The sequence below is a fragment of the Myxocyprinus asiaticus genome, chromosome 28, assembly GCF_019703515.2.
Source record: "Myxocyprinus asiaticus isolate MX2 ecotype Aquarium Trade chromosome 28, UBuf_Myxa_2, whole genome shotgun sequence".
Taxonomy (NCBI): Eukaryota; Metazoa; Chordata; class Actinopteri; order Cypriniformes; family Catostomidae; genus Myxocyprinus; species Myxocyprinus asiaticus.
The window spans coordinates 4320175-4341718 of NC_059371.1; the positions used below are offsets into that span (position 1 = coordinate 4320175).

A 21544-nucleotide genomic window follows, 5' to 3' on the forward strand; every position below is an offset into this window, starting at 1 on the left:
TTTATTATTTGACTTAAATTTCATAATCATTTCAGTGTTGTATTTTTTTTTTTCCTTTATCGGCAATGCTGGGGAGTAATTAACTAAAATTAGCGACTCTACTAATTTAACTAAATTCAGTGACTTGACAGATTCTCAGCATTTTTTTTTTTAAATAGTGTACCATTTTCCTTTTACAACGAGAAGCGCTGTAGCATCACAAAACACTGTATTTGTCACATTGTATTGTATTGTAAACGCAGCAATGGTATTGAGTGAGTAATCAAACACACTCACCGAAGGGTGCTTATCTACTAGGAGTGTGAAAGGTCAGTTTGGAAAGTGTGTACTTGAGGAAGGAAGTGGTTCAGTTTGAGAGATGATCTAAAATATAACTTTTTTGACAATGTACCAGTAAACATTGAAAACTCTTAGCTCTCTCCACAATTACTATCTTTTTAGCCTGGCAGAGAAAAATAATGTAGGACTATGACTGAATACACCACATGTATGAGTTTTTGTCTGCCGTATTTTTTTCAATTTCACATTGTGACTACTCCCGCCTTTCAGAGATTCTCATTGGTCAACATGTAACAGGAGCTAGCTGTGCGGTATGTGTAAACCTGACTCCCCTGGCCTCAAGGGGCGCACTAGCGAATGATTCTAGGGGCTGTAGCCTTTAGCCTCCTCGTTAGCGTGCCCGCCTCCCATGTTCGAATCCCTCTCGGAGCAGGTCAATCAGGACCGGTTACAAACGCATACCTACGTCAGTGTTCTCAACTTTTGGCCACATTATGGAGCGTCAGTATCACAGACCCTTGTGTTTTCCCTCTCCGTTATTTGCATTTGCAGCATTCTCTGATGCAGTGTCAACTCAAGTGTGTAAGCGCTCTAAACTACCCTCTCGCTGTCATGTAGTGCTGGGAAAACCAAATCATTGAAGTGAATTGGTTATTTCGGACAGTTCATGTGAATGAACTGGCTAAAATAAACTATTTCTTTGTATTCAGCATTGGGAACTCTTTTTTTTTTTTGTAAATCAGTTCTTTCTGACGGTTCATGTAAATGAAATAGTTCACATAAATGATTCACTGATTCACTTGAGCCCTGTGCAGCCTTAAAGGGACTTTCACTCCTTTTTTAAGCAAAACTTTAGTGAATTGCTGCTGTTTATTACTATATTTCGATTCAGTTATATAAAATAGGGTGTTTTCTAGCTATATTAGTGTATATTAAGTATAAAATTATGTTACATTTAATGTTGTTACATTATTATTTGCTATACTTACAAATTACTATTTGTTTAACTCTTACTAAAATTAAACTTGGTTTTTACTATAGTAATATTGTAGTAACCATGACTGTTGTAGCAACTTTTTGGTGGTTAATTACTATGGTATTACTACAAGGCTAGCATTAGTAAAACCATGGTTAATTTTCATAAGGGAATGTCACCCTAATGGAATATACAGCTGAAGTCAGTAGTTTACATACACTTAAGTTGAAGTCATTAAAACTAATTTTTTAACCACTCCACAGATTTAATATTAGCAAACTATAGTTTTGGCAAGTCAGTTAGGACATCTACTTTGTGCATGACACAAGTAATTTTTCCAACAATTGTTTACAGACAGAATGATTCACTTTTAACTGACTATATCACAATTCCAGTGGTTCAGAAGTTTACATATACTAAGTTAACTGTGCCTTTAAGCAGCTTTGAAAATTCCAGAAAATGATGTCAAGCCTTTAGACGATTAGCCAATTAGCTTCTGATAGAAGGTGTACTGAATTGGAGGTGTACATGTGGATGTATTTTAAGGCCTACCTTCAAACTCAGTGCCTCTTTGCTTGACATCATGGGAAAATCAAAAGAAATCAGCCAAGACCTCAGAAAATAAATTGTGGACCTCCACAAGTCTGGTTCATCCTTGGGAGTAATTTCCAAACACCTGAAGGTACCACGTTCATCTGTACAAACAATGGTACGCAAGTATAAACTCCATGGGACCACACAGCCATCATACCACTCAGGAAGGAGACACATTCTGTCTCCAAGAGATCAATGTAGTTTGGTGCAAAAAGTGCAAATCAATCCCAGAGTAACTGCAAAGGACCTTGTGAAGATGCTGGAGGAAACAGGTAGACAAGTATCTATATATATAGTAAAACGAGTCCTATATTGACAACCTGAAAGGCTGCTCAGCAAGGAAGAAGCCACTGCTCCAAAACTGCCATAAAAAAGCCAGACTACAGTTCGCAAGTGCATATGGCGACAAAGATCTTACTTTTTGGAGAAATGTCCTCTGGTCTGATGAAACAAAAATCGAAGGTGTTTGGCCATAATGACCATAGTTATGTTTGGAGGTAAAAGGGTGAACACCATCCCAACCGTGAAGCATGGGGGGTGGCAGCGTTGTGGGGGTGCTTTGCTGCAGGATGGACTGGTGCACTTTACAAAATAGATGGCATCATGAGGAAGGAAAAGACATCAGCCAGGAAGTTAAAGCTCAGTCACAAATGGGTCTTCCAAATGGACAATATCCCCAATCATACCTCCAAAGTTGTGGCAAAATGGCTTAAGGACAACAAAGTAAAGGTATTGGAGTGGCCATCACAAAGCCCTGACCTCAGTCTGCGTGTGCAAGCAAGGAGGCCTACAAACCTGACTCAGTTACTAACAAAGTGTATGTAATCTTCTGACCCACTGGGAATGTGATGAAAAAAATAAAAGCTGAAATAAATCCTTCCCTCTACTATTATTCTGACATTTCACATTCTTAAAATAATGTTCCCAATTGACCTAAGACAGGGAATGCTGTCTATGATTAAATGTCAGGAATTGTGAAAAACTGAGTTTAAATGTATTTGGCTGATGTGTATGTAAACTTCTGACTTCAACTGTATAACTCTCAGGTGATTATACTGAATTTTGAAAACAGAACTTATGGCAAAACTAAATAATATCATTTGATTGTTTTCTGACCCAATCATCTTATCTGATACTTTGAGCTATAAACATAGCAAAACAACTTTTTGTTTAAATAACACTCTACTGAATATTACATTTACTTTAACTTCACCAGTCACTGTGTAGTTGTTCGTCATGATAAATCATACACAATTCTGAATGATGTAATTAGCATAATTTCCCCCTGCAATTAAAGAGTGGCTGTCATGAACATCTGAGGGTGTGAATGGGAGAGCAGAGACACTGGAGAAGCCCTTGAACGTGGGTGTGAATGGAATCGATACGGGTTGGGGATGCCGATGTCTATCAGCATGGATCGATTTACCATGGCGGTTCACCCTGCTCACATCCAAAGCTGCTGAAATAGCCTTTATGAATATTAAACCTGCCGAGGGTCGATGGCGGGCCATGATTCCACAAGCAGACAGACATGTCACACTCACTGTCTGTGTGTGTGAGAGAGAGACAGGGTGTGCAGACAATGAAAAGCATGTCTTATACAAGCTCTGATGGGTAAATCTTATGAAACCCGTCAAGAATATGTGCTGGTCATATTTTACCATCAAATCCAATAAAAGAAAAAAAAAAGGAAATTATTATTATTATTATTATTATTATTATTATTAGAAAATTAAGCTTTGAAGAAAGCGTTTGCATTGTGACATTATTTGACAATTAAAGGATAAAAGAAGAAGAATAAAGATCATGAAAGAATCATAAAATAATATGGTAACACATTCCATTAATAGCCCCCATTGTTAGGGGCTTATTAAGGGGTTCATTAATGACTAATAAGTCATTTACAACTCCATTGTTAACACTATGTAACAAATTTTTGTTCCTGGGTAGTAAGTGTTATTTCCTAATTGCTTATGCCTAAAAAGTAAAGAAAATGGCTATTATTCCCCACAAACTTTGCTTTTGTGACCAGGACAGTGATATTTTGAAATTTACATATATCCAATGAGAAAACGGGTGAATGTGTGTCTTTTCATTCACATAAAGTCAGAAAAAAACAACATATAAATCCAAATTAACATGTATTTATACTAAAGTAATATTCAAAGCCGTGCTGGTCCATAATGGTAACAAGTACCCGTCTCTTCCCCTGGCTCACTCGGTGCACCTCAAAGAGGATTACAACGGCATCAAGACCTTGCTGGACGCCTTCAAAATATCACTGTCCTGGTCACAAAAGCAAAGTTTGTGGGGAATAATAGTCATTTTCTATACATTTGAGCAATAAGCAATTAGGAAACAACACTTACAACCCAGGAAAAAAAAAAAAAAAAAAAATCGTTACACAGTGTAATCATTTATATGCAGTTATAACAACATGCATAAAACAGGCAACTTTGATGCAATGCTTGCCACAAAGTGAGCATTTTAAATTGCATGTTATTAATGGTGGAACGAGTACTGAAAATTGTTACTTAAGTAAAAGTATTGACCCTTCACTAAGCTCCGCCCCCCTTACAGTAGCTTGCTCTGACAAGCTCTGCAGAACTCCCCATTGGAATGAATGGGAGACTACCGTGTATGACGTGTTTTGTGGCAAAATATTCTCATAACCATCATAACAGTAGTCCAAATGACCTGTGCACTATATTCCAAGCTTTCTGGGTCCATAGAAAAGCTTAGTGTTTTTCTGGACTACATTTATGGTATTTTAATGCTGATATGTTTTAATTTTTTTTTTTTTGATTATTTTGATAAATCCCATTTAAAACTACTCAAACACACATTACTCCCATAGGCTGTCATTGGAAAATAGCAAACGTGTGTCAGGACAGGATTGGTCAGAAGCGCTTTTAAGGCGGGGCTTAGTGAAGGGTCAATTCACTTGACTACTAGTAGAAGTACTGAGAAATAATATGACTCAAGTAAGAGGAAATAAGTACTTTGCTGAACTGCTCAAGTAATTACTTTACAAATTACTTTTATGAAAAAAATAAAAATGTGTGTGTGTTTGATATGCCGATTAATTGATCAAATTATAAATCATAATCATATATAAATATTTGCTGAAAATACAAAAATAACAATTCAATATGTAATGATTAAACAATTATAATTATTTAGATTAAAATAATTATAAATAGAATATATATTATAAAAATAACAATTTAGATTAAAATGCATTACATTTTGTGGCAGAGGTGTAAAGCATTGATAAGACAACACAAAAAGTGGCTTTAGAAGGCCATACATTGTTTGTTTTCATATTATTAAACTTATTGACCTACAGTCCACAGCAATCCATTTTGCAATTGAATTTGCCAATCTGTCTGACATAGATTTATTATAAGGGCTTGTCAAAGGACGTGGCAATGTACAGTACACTTGCTTCGGACATATGCTTTTGGAGCATCTCAATTTTGTTGCATTGCGCATAAACACAATAGGCCGCTGTGTCTAGTTAAACATAGTTTGAAAAACATGTCTCAGACCCCTGAATTCGGAACTGAGCTCTGTCCAGCTGTTAAAATGCAAAAACGCATTTTCATCTTGCGCTGTCGCTAGCGTCAAACAAGCCTGAGTGTGGTTTGTTGTCTATACACCTGCACGTTGCCTATACAGCTGGAGTTTCTCTCATTGCCCCCTGCTGAAAACAGGTTGAATTCAAGCTTCAAGCTTGAATTGCTCTGATAGGATGACTAGTCCATATTATGATATGGGGAAGTGATTAATTGCATTATTTTTTTAACACATTATATATACAGGTGCATCTCAATAAATTAGAATGTCGTGAAAAAGTTCATTTATTTCAGTAATTCAACTCAAATTGTGAAACTCGTGTATTAAATAAATTCAATGCACACAGACTGAAGTAGTTTAAGTCTTTGGTTCTTTTAATTGTGATGATTTTGGCTCACATTTAACAAAAACCCACCAATTCACTATCTCAAAAAATTAGAATATGGTGACATGCCAATCAGCTAATCAACTCAAAACACCTTCAAAGGTTTCCTGAGCCTTCAAAATGGTCTCTCAGTTTGGTTCACTAGGCTACACAATCATGGGGAAGACTGCTGATCTGACAGCTGTCCAGAAGACAATCATTGACACCCTTCACAAGGAGGGTAAGCCACAAACATTCATTGCCAAAGAAGCTGGCTGTTCACAGAGTGCTGTATCCAAGCATGTTAACAAAAAGTTGAGTGGAAGGAAAAAGTGTGGAAGAAAAAGATGCACAACCAACCGAGAGAACCGCAGCCTTATGATTGTCAAGCAAAATCGATTCAAGAATTTGGGTGAACTTCACAAGGAATGGACTGAGGCTGGGGTCAAGGCATCAAGACACAGACATGTCAAGGAATTTGTCTACAGTTGTCGTATTCCTCTTGTTAAGCTACTCCTGAACCACAGACAACATCAGAGGCGTCTTACCTGGGCTAAGGAGAAGAAGAACTGGACTGTTGCCCAGTGGTCCAAAGTCCTCTTTTCAGATGAGAGCAAGTTTTGTATTTCATTTGGAAACCAAGGTCCTAGAGTCTGGAGGAAGGGTGGAGAAGCTCATAGCCCAAGTTGCTTGAAGTCCAGTGTTAAGTTTCCACAGTCTGTGATGATATGGGGTGCAATGTCATCTGCTGGTGTTGGTCCATTGTGTTTTTTGAAAACCAAAGTCACTGCATCCGTTTACCAAGAAATTTTGAAGCACTTCATGCTTCCTTCTGCTGACCAGCTTTTTAAAGATGCTGATTTCATTTTCCAGCAGGATTTGGCACCTGCCCACACTGCCAAAAGCACCAAAAGTTGGTTAAATGACCATGGTGTTGGTGTGCTTGACTGGCCAGCAAACTCACCAGACCTGAACCCCATAGAGAATCTATGGGGTATTGTCAAGAGGAAAATGAGAAACAAGAGACCAAAAAATGCAGATGAGCTGAAGGCCACTGTCAAAGAAACCTGGGCTTCCATACCACCTCAGCAGTGCCACAAACTGATCACCTCCATGCCACGCCGAATTGAGGCAGTAATTAAAGCAAAAGGAGCCCCTACCAAGTATTGAGTACATATACAGTAAATGAACATACTTTCCAGAAGGCCAACAATTCACTAAAAATGTTTTTTTTATTGGTCTTATGATGTATTCTAATTTTTTGAGATAGTGAATTGGTGGGTTTTTGTTAAATGTGAGCCAAAATCATCACAATTAAAAGAACCAGAGACTTAAACTACTTCAGTCTGTGTGCATTGAATTTATTTAATACACGAGTTTCACAATTTGAGTTGAATTACTGAAATAAATGAACTTTTCCACGACATTCTAATTTATTGAGATGCACCTGTATATATATATATATATATATATATATATATATATATATATATATATATAATATTTTATTATTCCAGTCTAGTAAGAATATACTGTGTCACCTTGACCTTAGGGAATCATTCTAATATGATAATTTGGTATTCAGTCATTTTTTCTTACTATTAGAACAGTTGAAAGTTGCTGATGTATTGTGCACAATTGCAAGTCAAATTTGCATTTGCATGAAAAGTTGCACTTGATTTTCATGTTGTTATAACTGCATTTCAGTTATATTAATATGCATGTGTAAATGAATTATTTGTCATTAATTGACCCTGTTATAAACCCTTAACAAATGGAACGTTAAGGTAAAGTGTAGTCAGGAGTCAAAAATCATGCATTAAATTCTAAATCTTCAGAAGCCATACAATAGGAACAGACTAAAATTTATGTCATGTGTTTTTGATGTGGTTACTATTCACTTTCATAATTAAAAAATAAAATAAATAAAAATAAATAAAAATCAACAGCTTGGACATTCTGATATGGACATTTCCTGCCTAAATTTTCATTTTTTCCCCCTTCTTTTCTATACTGCTCAGACTGCAGTCTTCTCCATTCCTTTCTCATCTACTGTCTTAATATTCACACTACTGTTCTCCCCAAACACACACACACATGCAAGTAAGTGGCCATAGATATGGTTAATATGCTTATAAATAAATAAAGAGGCAAATAAGTCAGGAGGACAGCGTGCGTGAAAGTGCTCTGTCAGCCAGTGATCTTGCTCACAGCTCAAGGGTACACTGGAATAATGTGGCATCTATTAGGCAGGCAAATAGGGCTGTAGTCATGCCTGTCTCCAGTGTGCGGTTATCACTAATGTCTCCTGACATGTTCCTGTGGACGTGTGTGTGTGTAAAGAGATTTTAAAGGGCTGCTCTTGCCCTATACCTGCAGCTTAGAGATTTCTGTGATCAAGTGCCGCTGACCTATAACCGTAAAACTGATCCGGAAGTAATTCAGGTTATGTTGTCCACAAGATCATGAAAAGGTTTTTATACTGATTTTTAAAAGAATGTTAAACTTAGACTACATCCAGATTAATCCGGATAAACTTGAAAGTGCAACTTTTTTCTCTACTTTTTGGCCACACTGAGATGGCATTTTTGTCCAGCGAAAACTGAGTGTAGCCAAGTGGAGTAATTTCATTTATACCACGGGTCTGTTGAATGCTTGATTCTGATTGGTTCATGGACGTTCTAAGGTGTGCGATTATTTTTCAAGGAAACGCAGGGCTATAAAGCAGTTCCAGGTCTTGGCTGCATAACGGTTCCATATCACTTCGCCAAATTATTTCAGTTATTTCAAAGAGCCCTACAGGGCTCCCCCCCCTCCCCCCCCACGACTTGATCAATACATCCATTTCTATTATCCGAAATAACTTTTAATGTTTCAATGTATTTCACCCTAATCAGCCCCACATAGCTATAGTGGAAGCACCAACACACACAGAGAAGCATACACACTCACACACATATGCTCGCACACACATACGCTCACGAGCATGCACACACACACACACACACACACAACCTTGTTACTCCAATGCCGAAAAGCAGAGCATCCTCCGTTGCTAGATCTAACTGAAATGTACTGTTCATGTGAATCTACACCATGCTTTATGGTAGTTTCTCTGTATGAAGAGCGCTAGTTCGAGTAGTGACGCAGTGTAACTGTGAGAGTGAATTCTGAAGCATGCAGCAGTAAAGATTCTGCAGTGAAATTGTTATCCATGTCGTTCCTCTGAACAGTAAAACTTAACAGTGGGGACGATGTGGTTTCGGAATCCTCAGTGCATAGAATGAGCAAGGAAAAATCCGAAGAAAATAGTGGTATAGATAAGGAAAGGGAACTGTTTGTGAGTCAAACAAAAGTGCACGGAGGCAGCGACAGTCACATGCTGAGCTCGTGGGAGTAGGGCGACATCTAGAGGACGAAATCACTACTTCTTGCAATTCTAGGTCCCAAGTCTGTCATTCCAACACTTGCTGCTCTCCGTATGCCTATGAATATGACATAGAGCACAGACGCTCTTCTGATCATGCATTGTCCAGATTACTGTGCGAGACAACCTCTATAGGGGGGGAAGACTGTGTTTCAAGTCTCACACCTAGATGAATTGCCCATCTGTGCAAAGGACATCGCCAAAGAAACTAGGAGAAATCCTTTGCTATCAAAAGTGTTGGACCTAACTTTGTCTGGATGGCCCAGTCATGTCACAGATGAACACTTGAAACTGTTCCTTGTAAGGAAAGACCAGCTTTCAACAGACCAGGGCTGTATCCTGTGGGGTTCAAGAGTGATCATTCCTCCGAAGTATAGGGAAAGACTGTTGCTGAGCTGCATGAGAGTCACCCAGGCATAATAAGAATGGAAGCATTGGCAAGAGGATACCTCTGGTGGCCGGGTCTCGACCAGGACATCCAGAACTTTGTAAGTAAGTGCGCTCCATGTGAGTTGGGGTGAAACCAAACCCCTAGTGCTCCTCTTCACCCATGGTCCCGGGTGACAACACCCTAGGAGCGCATTCACATAGACTATGCAGAAATAGACAAGCGACACTTCTTAGTGATTGTGGATGTTCATTCGAAATGGGTGGAAATCTTTCCCACTCAGCTGACCAATGCAGAGAAGACTATAAACCTCGTGCATCATCTCTGGGCTTCCTATGGATTCCCAAAAGAGCTGGTATTGGACAATGGCCCACCATTCACCTCCAGGGAGTTTGAGGAGTTCCTAAGGAATAATGGTGTGCATCATGTTCTGTCTCCTCCATATCATTCATCCACAAACGGTCAAGCCGAGCGGGTGGTACAAACCTTCAAAAAAGCATGAGAAAGGTTACGAGTGCAATATGTAGCACCTCATCTATGCCTGGCTCATTTTCTGTTAACCTACCACAACACTCCCCATACAATAACAGAACGAACACCTCCTGAACTGTTTCTGAAAAGACAGCCTCACACTGCTAAAGCCAGATACATCTGCTGTTGTCCTCAAACACCAAGCACAGCAAAAAAGTGCTCACAAAACACCTTCCAGGAAACTCAGATCATTTGAAGTTGGCCAGAAAGTAATTGTGCGGAACAGTCAACTCTCAAATCGTGCTTGGGTTCCTGGTGTAATCTTGTTCAAGCATGGACCTCTCACATACCAAGTGCAAGTTGGAGATCGTAGTGTGAAAGTACACGTGGATCATTTGCTGTCATCAAATATACAGAACAGAACGGCTGCTATGGGCATTGCCATGGCCGATGACTTTGCTCCTGATGTGTGTGACAAGGGCAACGCCAGTGTTACCCAGCCACATGTTCCAGTGGATAAAGGGACAGTTCACAGTCCTGAAAGAAGATATCCACTTTGACAGAGAAAAGCACCTAACAGATTAGATCTGTAGATATGGACTGATTGGTGGTTCTTTTATCATAAGAAGTTCCAACCCACGTGTATTCAAATTGTGTTATGTGAGACACAAACTGTAGTCACATTGTTGCAAAATGTTTATGTTGTTAAGGAGTTAAAATCACTGGGGAGGAAATGTAATGTATTGTTCATGCGAATCTATACCATGCATTACGGTAGTTTCTCTGTATGAAGAGCGCTGGTTCGAGTAGTGATGCAGTGTAACTGTGAGAGTGAATTCTGAAGCACGCAGCAGTATAGACTCTGCAGTGAAATGGATGTCTGTGTCATTCCTCTGAACAGTAAAACTTAACACTAACGTGACGTTTTCGAATTAGCAACGACGGCTTGAGCTGTATCAAAGCTAGATACACTTGATCAATATAACTGTTTCAATATTATCTGAAATATCTGTGGGAAAAACCCTCGCGCTCCCCCTCTCACACACACACACTCCCACACTCGTGGACACACATTATACGTGTAATGCACACACTTAAGGACCAAACATACTCGTGAGTCGTCATGTCAGCACACTCCTGCATCTCAGTGGGGATGAAAAAAAGTTGTTAAGATTTATAACGGGAATATAGCGACACACATCTTGGCAATTTTGAAGCGATGTTACTTCTGACAAGAGCTGCAACAAAAAAAGGTATTCCCAGAAGCGATCCCTCTCATTTTCTGAGTTTCTTTCTTTCGATCCCTCAAATACAAACTCATACACACATACACAAACACACTAACACACACATGTGCACGAATGCACTACCTTATTACTCCAGTAAGTCCTCCAGTAAAGCAGCGCAAGCCTCCGTTACTAGTTCTGAAGTAACGGTTTTGAATTAGCAACGAAGGCTCAGACTGTATTAAAGTAAGATGCTGAATCTGTGGCGGAAGAAAGTAGTTCCTCTTATAAGAGCGTTTTAGGAACGAAAACCTGAAAATGTCTTGAGATAAAACCCTGAATGATGTCTTAAGGTGTGGTAACCATGGTATAAGTGGAATAATTGTCTCCGGACCATTGAATTGTTGAAAAATAATGCACACCCGAGGTGTAATAGTCACTCCGCTGTGTGTCCTGACCGTATTACCTAATTGGGTGTGCATTATTTTTCAACAATTCAACAGTCCGTCGTCAATTATTCCTTACGTAATTTAACTCTAGTCATAAATTGGATGTGACCTTTTTAAGAACTGGAGCTTTGCAACACCGGAGTTATGCGACACCTGCTTTCCGGCACTCTCTCGTGTTAGAAACGTGAGAGCATGATTTGTGCAGGAGTGCTCCCAGTTTTGTTAATCGGTTGAGAATTCTAGTTTGCTGCGCATGCAAGAACTTGGTATCTATATTAGTATTAATCATATCTTATTTAATGTATATTTAAGTGATCACGTGTAATGAGAATTTTATTGTTTAAACTGCAACACATGTCCTTAAAGCCTGGTTAAAAAATAAGCTAAATGCTTTGAGTGATATAATCATGTATTAAGTATGTGTTGAGGCATGTGCGTAGGCCAGGTGTCGGCAACCTTTTTGACATGGAGTGCCATTTTTTTTTATTTTCTGGTCAATAGCTGTGCCGAGACCGAAGTATGAGTCCACTTGTGAAAATGTTTCTATTTTGCATTTTTTCTAATTTAATAGTTTATTTTTAATTACAAATTATATTATCAGCATAACGGATTGAGTGAAATGTTTTTGCAAAACCCAATGATTATGCATGTGAATTTTCACAGAGCATCTTTTGTACAAAATTAGTTAACACAGTTAATGTCACAAATTTGCTTATTTGATTACTGATCACAAAATTGTGTGGAATCTTAAATATTTCTTATATTATGTCATACTACATTTTTCAAAATCACACAGAGGGATAATCACTAGCACGCAAGCAGCAGTGAGAGAGAAGCCAACCCAGTCTCATGAAAATTCTTACATATTTTATGATTGGCTATTTCGTATGATTTCATATGAGTTCGTTCGTATAGATTTGTACTATTTAATCACTTGCAAATGCCCGGATGTCTAATGCGGAAGTAAGAGCGAAATTCACGCATGAGGCATTAAGGACATGCTTATTAATATTATTACCCAAACCCCTTATCTAAGCCTGACCGATCAGTAGAGTGTAAACATGATAGGAAGCTGTTGGACAGAAGCAAGTAATTGTTACATATTAGATGGAAACGATGTCCAGCGACGTCATTGGCTGTAGGGAAAGTCGTACGAATTCATATGGGTGCAGTCGTAAGGTATCATATGAATTAGCCAAATTTAGAAAAGTCATATGAATCCTTACGATTTCGCCATGAGAGTGTGTAGGAGGAGCAGGCTATTTTATTTATAAGAAGTTTTTCGCACCTGCATTCTAGTCTACATCTTAATGTAATCCTTCCTTATGATCATGCAGCGTGTTTTCATCAACTGAATTGAACACTATTAAACTGAACACTATTAAAGTGTGAAGATCATCACAAGCCGATCAACTATTTAGCCTTTTTTGGTGAATCGCACCTGCAAAATCCTAAAAATTTATTTCAGGTTTAATTTATATTTTGAATGGACACAGATTTTTGAACCCCAGGATGTGGGTTTATGTTTTCTCTTTTAATCTTTTAATGTAATTTTGAAAGTGACCATGGTTTAAGGAGGATGTACCTGTATGCTGGGTTGGAAATCTCAAAGATTAATTGTGCTGTTTTCCTTATTACATCACGTGTTGTTTTGAAAGCAAAAAGAAACAAATAAAACACAGAATGTAGGCTGTCATCCATGCAGCCGGACCGAAGCAAAGTGGGTGCGTTTACTCGCAAAATTAACTGAAAGTGAAGCGCTGCTGGCTCTTGATGCGCGAATGGCTTGCACGCACTGCACGAGTCAGTTGGGTACTGCAGTCTCGTCACATTTTAGCTTTTTGTATAGCCTCATCATACGATCATGAGGAAGGATTACATAAAGTTGTAGATTGGAATGCAGGTGCAGAATTTATATAAATAAAGTCTAATTCTCTTTCGCTGTTGCTGGCGTGCCAGTGATTACCTCTCTGCGTGCCAGCATTGGTGCCGTAGGTTGCCGACCCCTGGCGTAGGCTAATGCCCTGTTTGTGTTTTCATGCGACATTAGCCTCTACCATATTTTTGTTTTTGTACTTTCCTTTTTTTAAAAAATACAATGCAGCCCCATCGACCGCTGTTTTTGATTTTTTTTTTTTCAAACAGCCATCAGAATAAAACCCCAAAATATATTTTTGTATCCTGTGTTGTTTCTTTACAACCACCAACTACATTTTTGGTACCAGGAGTGGGGTATCTGACTTTTTGAAATACGGTAGAGGTGAAGATAGGTACCAGTGGGACACAAAGTGGAGGCTGTCTTCAGTGGTGCAGTGGTCCAGTGAAAAGATGTCAGACAGAGGTGACATGGCAAGGTGACGAAACTGCTGGATGAGAAAGAGAGTGCACCTGATTTCTGCAGATAATAATAATTAATAATTGTATTTATTTATCACATGTTATACATTTGCACACATACAGTGAAACTCTTTTTTTTTTTTCACATATCCCAGCTAAGTTGGGGTCAGAGTGCAGAGTCAGCCATGATATGGCACCCCTGGAGCAGATAGGGTCAAGGGCCTTGCTCAAGGCCTCAACAGTGGTATCTTGGCAGTGCTGGGGATTGAACCCCCAACCTTCTGATCAGTAACCCAGAACCTTAACCACTGAGCTACCACTGTCCCTTCTGCAGGGGTACTGTTTGATGAGACACCTATCCACTGACTGTCTACAAAAGAACATATACAGTATATTATACAGACATTTCGCAATATATCCTTAGGTTTCAACGTTACGGACTGATTATGAGACTTTTTTATTTTGCCCACAAGTGAACTGACAACATTTTTTACTGAGTTCAACAGAGATAATTTGAACATTTCAAAATGTCACAATCTGATGACGGTTTTACATAACACTGATTATGAACATGGTGCAGGTAGTAGTATGCATGATGTTCAGGGACAGATTCAAGAACTCAACAGAAAACATGACGAGACTATGGAAGCTATCGCCAATTTGAGTAGAGAGCCAACCAAGTCGTATGTGTATGTGCCAAGAGAGCATCACATCCAACCATTTAGTGGTGATTTCAGCAAAGATGGGAGACATGTTGATTAGTTCATTGACAAAGTAGACAGGGTACTACATGCTATAAATCAGACAGCAGAGGACCAGTTAGTCCTTAGAAGAGGTCAGATTATGGATGAGGAATGAACCAAAGCGACCATGTGACCTCTTTGTGTACCAGAGAGAAGCTTTTCAAGAAAAGCACAGTGTGTCTCAGTTATTACAAACATTCTATAGCCGTAAACAAATGGAAGGCGAGGATGTTCATACTTACTCTTATGCTTTGTCTGAGACCAATTCATTGAGGGGATTAGGGATGCAGGCCGTAGAAGGGAGCTTCGTAAGCTTGTGAGAGACAAGCCACTATCAACACTAATTGAAGTGCGAGATGAAGCCCTTATGTGGTCTCTACAAGATCCTAAATCTCGTGTCACAAAAATAGTCAGCAACAGAAGTGTTGTGTCTGAGACAGCAGAAGCTCAGTGCGTTGCTGTTGGTATACCTGAGAAAACCCTGCTACTCTTGAAGAAGTTTTTTGAAATTTTAGTGGAACAAGGAAAAGCTACCGGAGAGCAAACACAAGCTTTCGAGAAACTCACTTTACAGTGCATTAAGTCAGAACCTATGGCTCATAGTAAAGCTGAGATGCAGCCAGTGTTTACCGATGATGGCCAGCCAATATGTTTCCAGTGTACTGGTGTAGGACATATAGCTAAGAATTGTGTGAAGAAAAGCAAACAGACTGTCACAGAGAATGCTAAATTGTCAGTGCAGCAGGAGAAAATTTAGGTTAGTTAAGGTTAGTTATAGTTAAGGTAAGGTTGAAACCATTGGTATTACCCTACCAGAGTGTGGTTTTCTAGTAGTCAGAGACATACAAAACTCTTCTGTTGTACCAGCCCTCATTGGTATGAACATAATTTGCAGATGTAGACAACTGGTTCATGCAGAGTTTGATACTACCCTAGGTGGAGAGTTGCAGTCTGATTGGAGGGAGGCATTTCAGCAGATGCAGTTTACCAGCAGTCCAGGAAAGCGAAGTCCGAGGAGCTGGAAAAGACATGGTACACATACCTGCTTCATCAATTACAACAGTAATAGTCAAGAGAGCAAAGAGTATGTTAAATTATGGTTCATGTGACTTCCTGTTAGAACCAGTGAACACACCCTTACCTGGCAGTCTGATTGTTGTTCCCTCTCTTGTGTCTTCAGAGAAACTGTAGTTTCCTGTACAGCAGGGATGGGTAACTTTGAAGGTGGCGAGGGCCAAACAAATTTCTCCTTTCTACCTAGCGCCCGGATTTCAAATCCGCACTCTCACAATGTTCGTCCCCATTACTCAATTTCCTTTTTATTGTGGGTATACAATAACATAATTATTATTGTATAACTTGCATATTTACTAACACATGCAGTTCAAATGTACAAATTCATGTTCAATTGACAAGCAATATAATTAAAAATATTTTCAAGAAAATTAATCTCATTTGCATCTGCATAAATAAACAGACAAGGATCGTATTTTCAACATTTTCAACCCCACCTCGTAAAACATCTTATGCTGTATGTATTAGTTAAAATCCAAATATTATTGCCAAAATCCAAATATCATCAATAACAATACTGGAATAAGAAAATAAAATTTCAGTGCATTATTATAAAACATTTCATCACCACACCAGCCCCGTAACACACGCATAGAACGAACAGTTCAGTGCGTCAGAGAAACATTCTCACTATTCATAAGACTTTTCAACAATCAGCATCTGAACTGCGCATTTCTTTCAAGTTTCTCCCTCTGACAATGACTTTTTCATTTTACACAAGCCTGAGTGAAGCAACATTAGATTCCTTTGGTGTTTGTTGCACTGTCATGGATTTCATAAAAAGTTTTGATGCCGATGTATTTGACCCTTTACATCTGTGAGGAGAGCAGCTCCGGCAGCACCGGTGTACATAACTCTCATCCTGTACTGGTGAATCAAATTCACCTCAGGGATGAGGTGAATTGAGGGATGAGGTGACTACTCCTGACCAGTCTGGCCCGGGGCATCTCTCCAGCCCCATCATCGCCCCTGGGCCAATGCATGGTGAGTATAACATCACCGAGTGCCCTCTGGGCCTTGCCACCCACATGGTCAATAAAAGAGCAGTTTCCTCATTCCCTGGGCCAGCGCACTCGCAATGGCCAGGCGCTGGAAGTCTTTCCAGTCAATAAGGCGAATGCGAGTACTTCCTGTTCCCTCGTTCTCCATCGAGAGACAGCTGGCGAACAGGTAAGTGTGCTGGTCTCTGGGGCCGCCTGCCCGCCCCAGTCACCGGCCACCATTACGGGCTTGCGGAGCAGTCTTCCAGGTGGGGCACCTGCTCTGCCTTGCCGCGAACCACCCTGCCTGGGCACGGTAAGTCCAGTCTTCTCCCTGGTGCCGCTGTCACGGAGACTGGAGGCCTGGTTAGAGCTCTCCAGCTCTCCAGCTCTCCAGCCTCTCCTTCCTGTAGAGGGAAGAGCACTTCCCAGCGCTATTCTAGAAAAGTGCTCAGCGGGACATTGCTGAACAGCAATCAGATAAGACACCGCCAGTAGCCTCCTTGGGTAAATGCCTCCACCCCCCTTAACGGGACTAGGGAGATGCCTTACCTAACTCGCTGGAAGGTCACGACGTATTTGAGCGCTCACTGCGAGGCGCGCAGCAGCTTTCCCGTGTCCACTCTTCCGTACGGTTCAGCGCCTGCAGCGTTTCCTATAGGAACCCCTAGTGTTAATACATCGACAGAACGTTGAGTGAGTGACAGACAGGGAACCTCTTGGTTACTGATGTAACCTCTGTTCCCTGATGGAGGATGTGTCCCTCCTGCTGTGGCGCTGAACCGGTCGCTGACATGGCCGAGACTCTCTATCAGCTCCTCAGCATAAATCTGAATGAGTGATGCACGCCATCTCCTTTTATACCCATATGTCCGGTACGGAGAGTGGCATGCAAATTCCACTCGCCAGTTTTCATTGGCCTTTTCTATTTTAAGCAAAGCTGATTGGGGCTCTCAAGATCGAACCCCTAGTGTCACTACATCGACACAATGTCTCGTTCCCTCCATCAGGGAACATAGGTTACATCAGTAGCCATGATGTTCATGAAAACAGATGTAAAAAAAATTATACCGTATTTGTAGTCATGTGAGGCAGTCATGTGATCCATTCAACCCTAAACAATCAAGATGGCGGCCCATGTAATAGCAAGTTGTTGTGCCTGTTATCCACTTTGATAGTGTTGTTAACGGTAAAATAACAAAATTTTACTTGGAATTGCTTTCCGGCAGCGAAAAACGAGGACAATTGTGTTTCAGACCACACTTCTTACATTTTGTTTTTTTCCCTCGTATGAGCAGTAAGGGGATTTAAGCATTTTCAGATGTTTCAGTGATGACGAGCAACCTTTGGAATACATTTGGACAAAGCGTTTGTAAATGAAAACACAGTTTTCAGATTTATCCGGATTAATGTGGATGTTGTCTTAGGAAAAATGGCAATAACATTGTTCATTTATTCGTTATTTTATTAGTTTTTTCTATGGAAGTAAAAGTTGTATGTTTTTTTACAAGCTAACTCGATTTCTACAATTTCACCATTTTGTACTTTTATTACAAGTTGTTATGAGACCAGGTTGAGATTAACTATATGTACACAGCATTTTTAGGCATTGTAGGTGTCATTTGTCCCAACAAAGGCGAAACCTGATCCAAACGCACAGAGAGAGAAAGCATCTCAGACTAGATATGGTACTCACTCCTCCCCCATCATCCTCTTCTCTGTAGGTTTCTTGTTCAATTCATCCCTTCATCTGAACTTTATGTCTTTCTGTTGGCTGTAGCCTATGGCGAGCAGTCATTAAGTTAATTAGCAGAGAAGAGAGAGCACAGAGCTTCTTTAATGACTACCGTTTGCAGTAGTGTTAGTCTATGGCCTCTGTTTCCACACACACACACACACACACACACACACACACACACACACACTGAAGTGCTGCTTTAGGTAATGATCGTATCATCATCACCAACATGTGCTGCTGTGTTTGGATTCATAACCACACATCCTGGAGAGAGATAACGTGTGGCTTTTATTTTACATTCATATGTGTGCCTTTTGAATTCTGCATTTCCCTGTGTGTGTGTGTGTTTGTGATACTGTACGATATACATGCATTTGATTGTTAAGAATATGAAAATGCAATCTGACCACTCGAGAGATGCACCGTTTTTAAGTGTCAGAAGTTTTCAGGGGGGCACAAGGAAAATCTAGGGGATCTAGGTAAGTGTTTCACATCACAGCTTTTACTATATTGCATATTTTAGCACAGCTGGAACACTTTATTGACCAATCAGCATTTAGGACCGGAACTATCCATTTTATGAGAAATTACACTGAATAAACAATGAAAGGATAGCCTTCTTCTGTTCCTTTGATCATTCTAGAGTATTTGCATCTGCACAAACAAGCAAACTTATGTCTCATACACCTGCAAAAACACCACCTTTCAAACATAAGGGGACTTGCTGTAATATTGCTAGCTGTCCCAAGAGAAACACCAAAATCAATCATACACAAGCTATTAAGTGCAATTCACTGGTTACAGTAATCACCAAGCATTTTTGCTGTACTCTTTACCCATCTGTCAATCATGTTCTCTTCCATCTGTTGTTGTCTTCAGCAGGGTACAGTAATGATGTCTAGAGGTCTCTGTTACTGCTCTGTGTGTTATATCAAGAGGTATGGTATGAAGTACGGTAGACAGTGATGTCTGGAGTGTATTTACACACCCTTACATTCGTCCAAACCTGTCTGATGTTATTTTTTTCCGTGGCACACAACAGGAGAAATTTTTAAGAATCTTTAGGCAACTCTTGCCATACAACCAGGGTTGGGAGGGTTACTTTTGAAATGTATTCCACTACATAATACAAAATACATGCTGTAAAATGTAATTTGTAACGTACTCCGTTAGATTACTCAAGGTCAGTAACTTATTCTAAATACTTTGGATTACTGCTTCAGCACTGGTAGATTTTTTCACTTGTTTTAACTATAAAACTCTGCCAGTACAGTAAGACAAAATACACATGTTAAAAATACATTCTCTGAAAAACCTAATTATCTTATGCAGTGTTGTTTCAAAAACAAGATAAATCAAATTGATCGTTTTAAGGATTTTTAGATATTTTTACAGAAAAAAAAAATATATATATATTATCAAGAATATGACTTTTGCCCTAATATCAAAGATCTTACTAGAAAAGAAGAAATTATGATCCAACGTGAATTTTCTTGATAAACAAAATATGATCGTGCCTGGTAACGTTCATGTAAAATGGCTAGAAATATAATTTTAGCTTTTGACAATTTACACAAGGTTTATTTCTATTTCTTCTGCTCCAAACTTACTTCAAACGTACTTCTCTGTCTGCTCGTATGAATGTAACACATCATAAGAAACTGTTTCACCGCTGTTCAAATGCACTTTGGATCGCATCATTTATATGTATAAATGTTTTCCATCTGAAAGGACTAAATATCAAATGAAACAAATGACAATAAAATGCAAAGTAATCTCTTCAGTAATCAAAATACTTTTTGGATGTAACTGTATTCTAATTACCAATTATTAAAATTGTAACTGTAGTGGAATACAGTTACTTATATTTTGTATTTTAAATACGTAATCCCGTTACATGTATTCCGTTATTCCCCAACCCTGCATACAACCACAGTTCATAATGATCACAGTGGTCAAAAAGAAAAAAATAATTAAAAAATAAATAAATATGATCATATGGATCATAAAATTGATCAATATGACCCTTGCATCTAGCCATACAATTGCCTTGTGCAAAAGAGATACTGAAATTTACATTATTGCTCGCTGATAATCTTGCCCTCAACCGAAGCTTGTATCTAGCCTGCATTGGAACTAATAAGAATATATTTATTTCCAACATTTGTATGGCTAAATGTAATTATCATCAAACCTCAACAAGGAGGAAAAATAGAAGTGAAACACTCAATATTATGGTGTAATATTAACATGCATTTCAATAATTTCCTAATGTGTGTGTGTTAACAGTTGTTCCAAAACTTCAGATTCTTTAAACCCATTAATATTTGTATGTCTCTAAAGTTATTTAAACAAAATCCTTTAACTTTTACAGTGTCAATGCAAATGTACATTACAAATCTATATGTATGATAGAACCACACTTTACATATGAATCCATACAAATAATGAGAGATCACATTTAAATATGCCACTAACTTTCTTCAATATCAATAAAATAGCTAAACTATTTTACTCAATACTTGTTTTTTTTAATTATTATTATTAATGTTACGTTAGCTTAGCAATATGCTAACATCAGACTCTATTGGAAAAAATTTGTGAGTGAAATCTCTCATATGTTTCATATGAGAAACGTCTTGGTTACTGATGTAACCTCTGTTCCCTGATGGACGGAACGAGACGTTGTGTCGATGTAATGACACTAGGGGTTCGATCTTGAGAGCCCCAATCACCTTCGCTTAAAATAGAAAAGGCCAATGAGAATTGGCGAGTGGAATTTGCATGCTCCACTTCGTGCACCACTCATTCAGATTTATACTGAGGAGCCGATAGAGAGTCCCGGCCATGGCAGCGCCGCGGCAGGAGGGACACAACGTCTCGTTCCCTCCATCGGGAAACAGAGGTTACATCAGTAAC

At 39.1% G+C, this 21544-nt stretch overlaps 1 long non-coding RNA gene across 1 annotated transcript in view; it reads right to left on the bottom strand.

Moving 5' to 3' along the window:
* LOC127418969 (uncharacterized) overlaps positions 1-19941 on the bottom strand; it is a 983530-nt gene extending 963589 nt beyond the window's left edge. The window contains exon 1 of the long non-coding RNA XR_007893577.1: positions 19886-19941. This is a non-coding gene — a long non-coding RNA (uncharacterized LOC127418969). The remainder of the gene's footprint in view (positions 1-19885) is intronic.
* Between the last annotated feature and the right edge of the window lie 1603 nt (positions 19942-21544).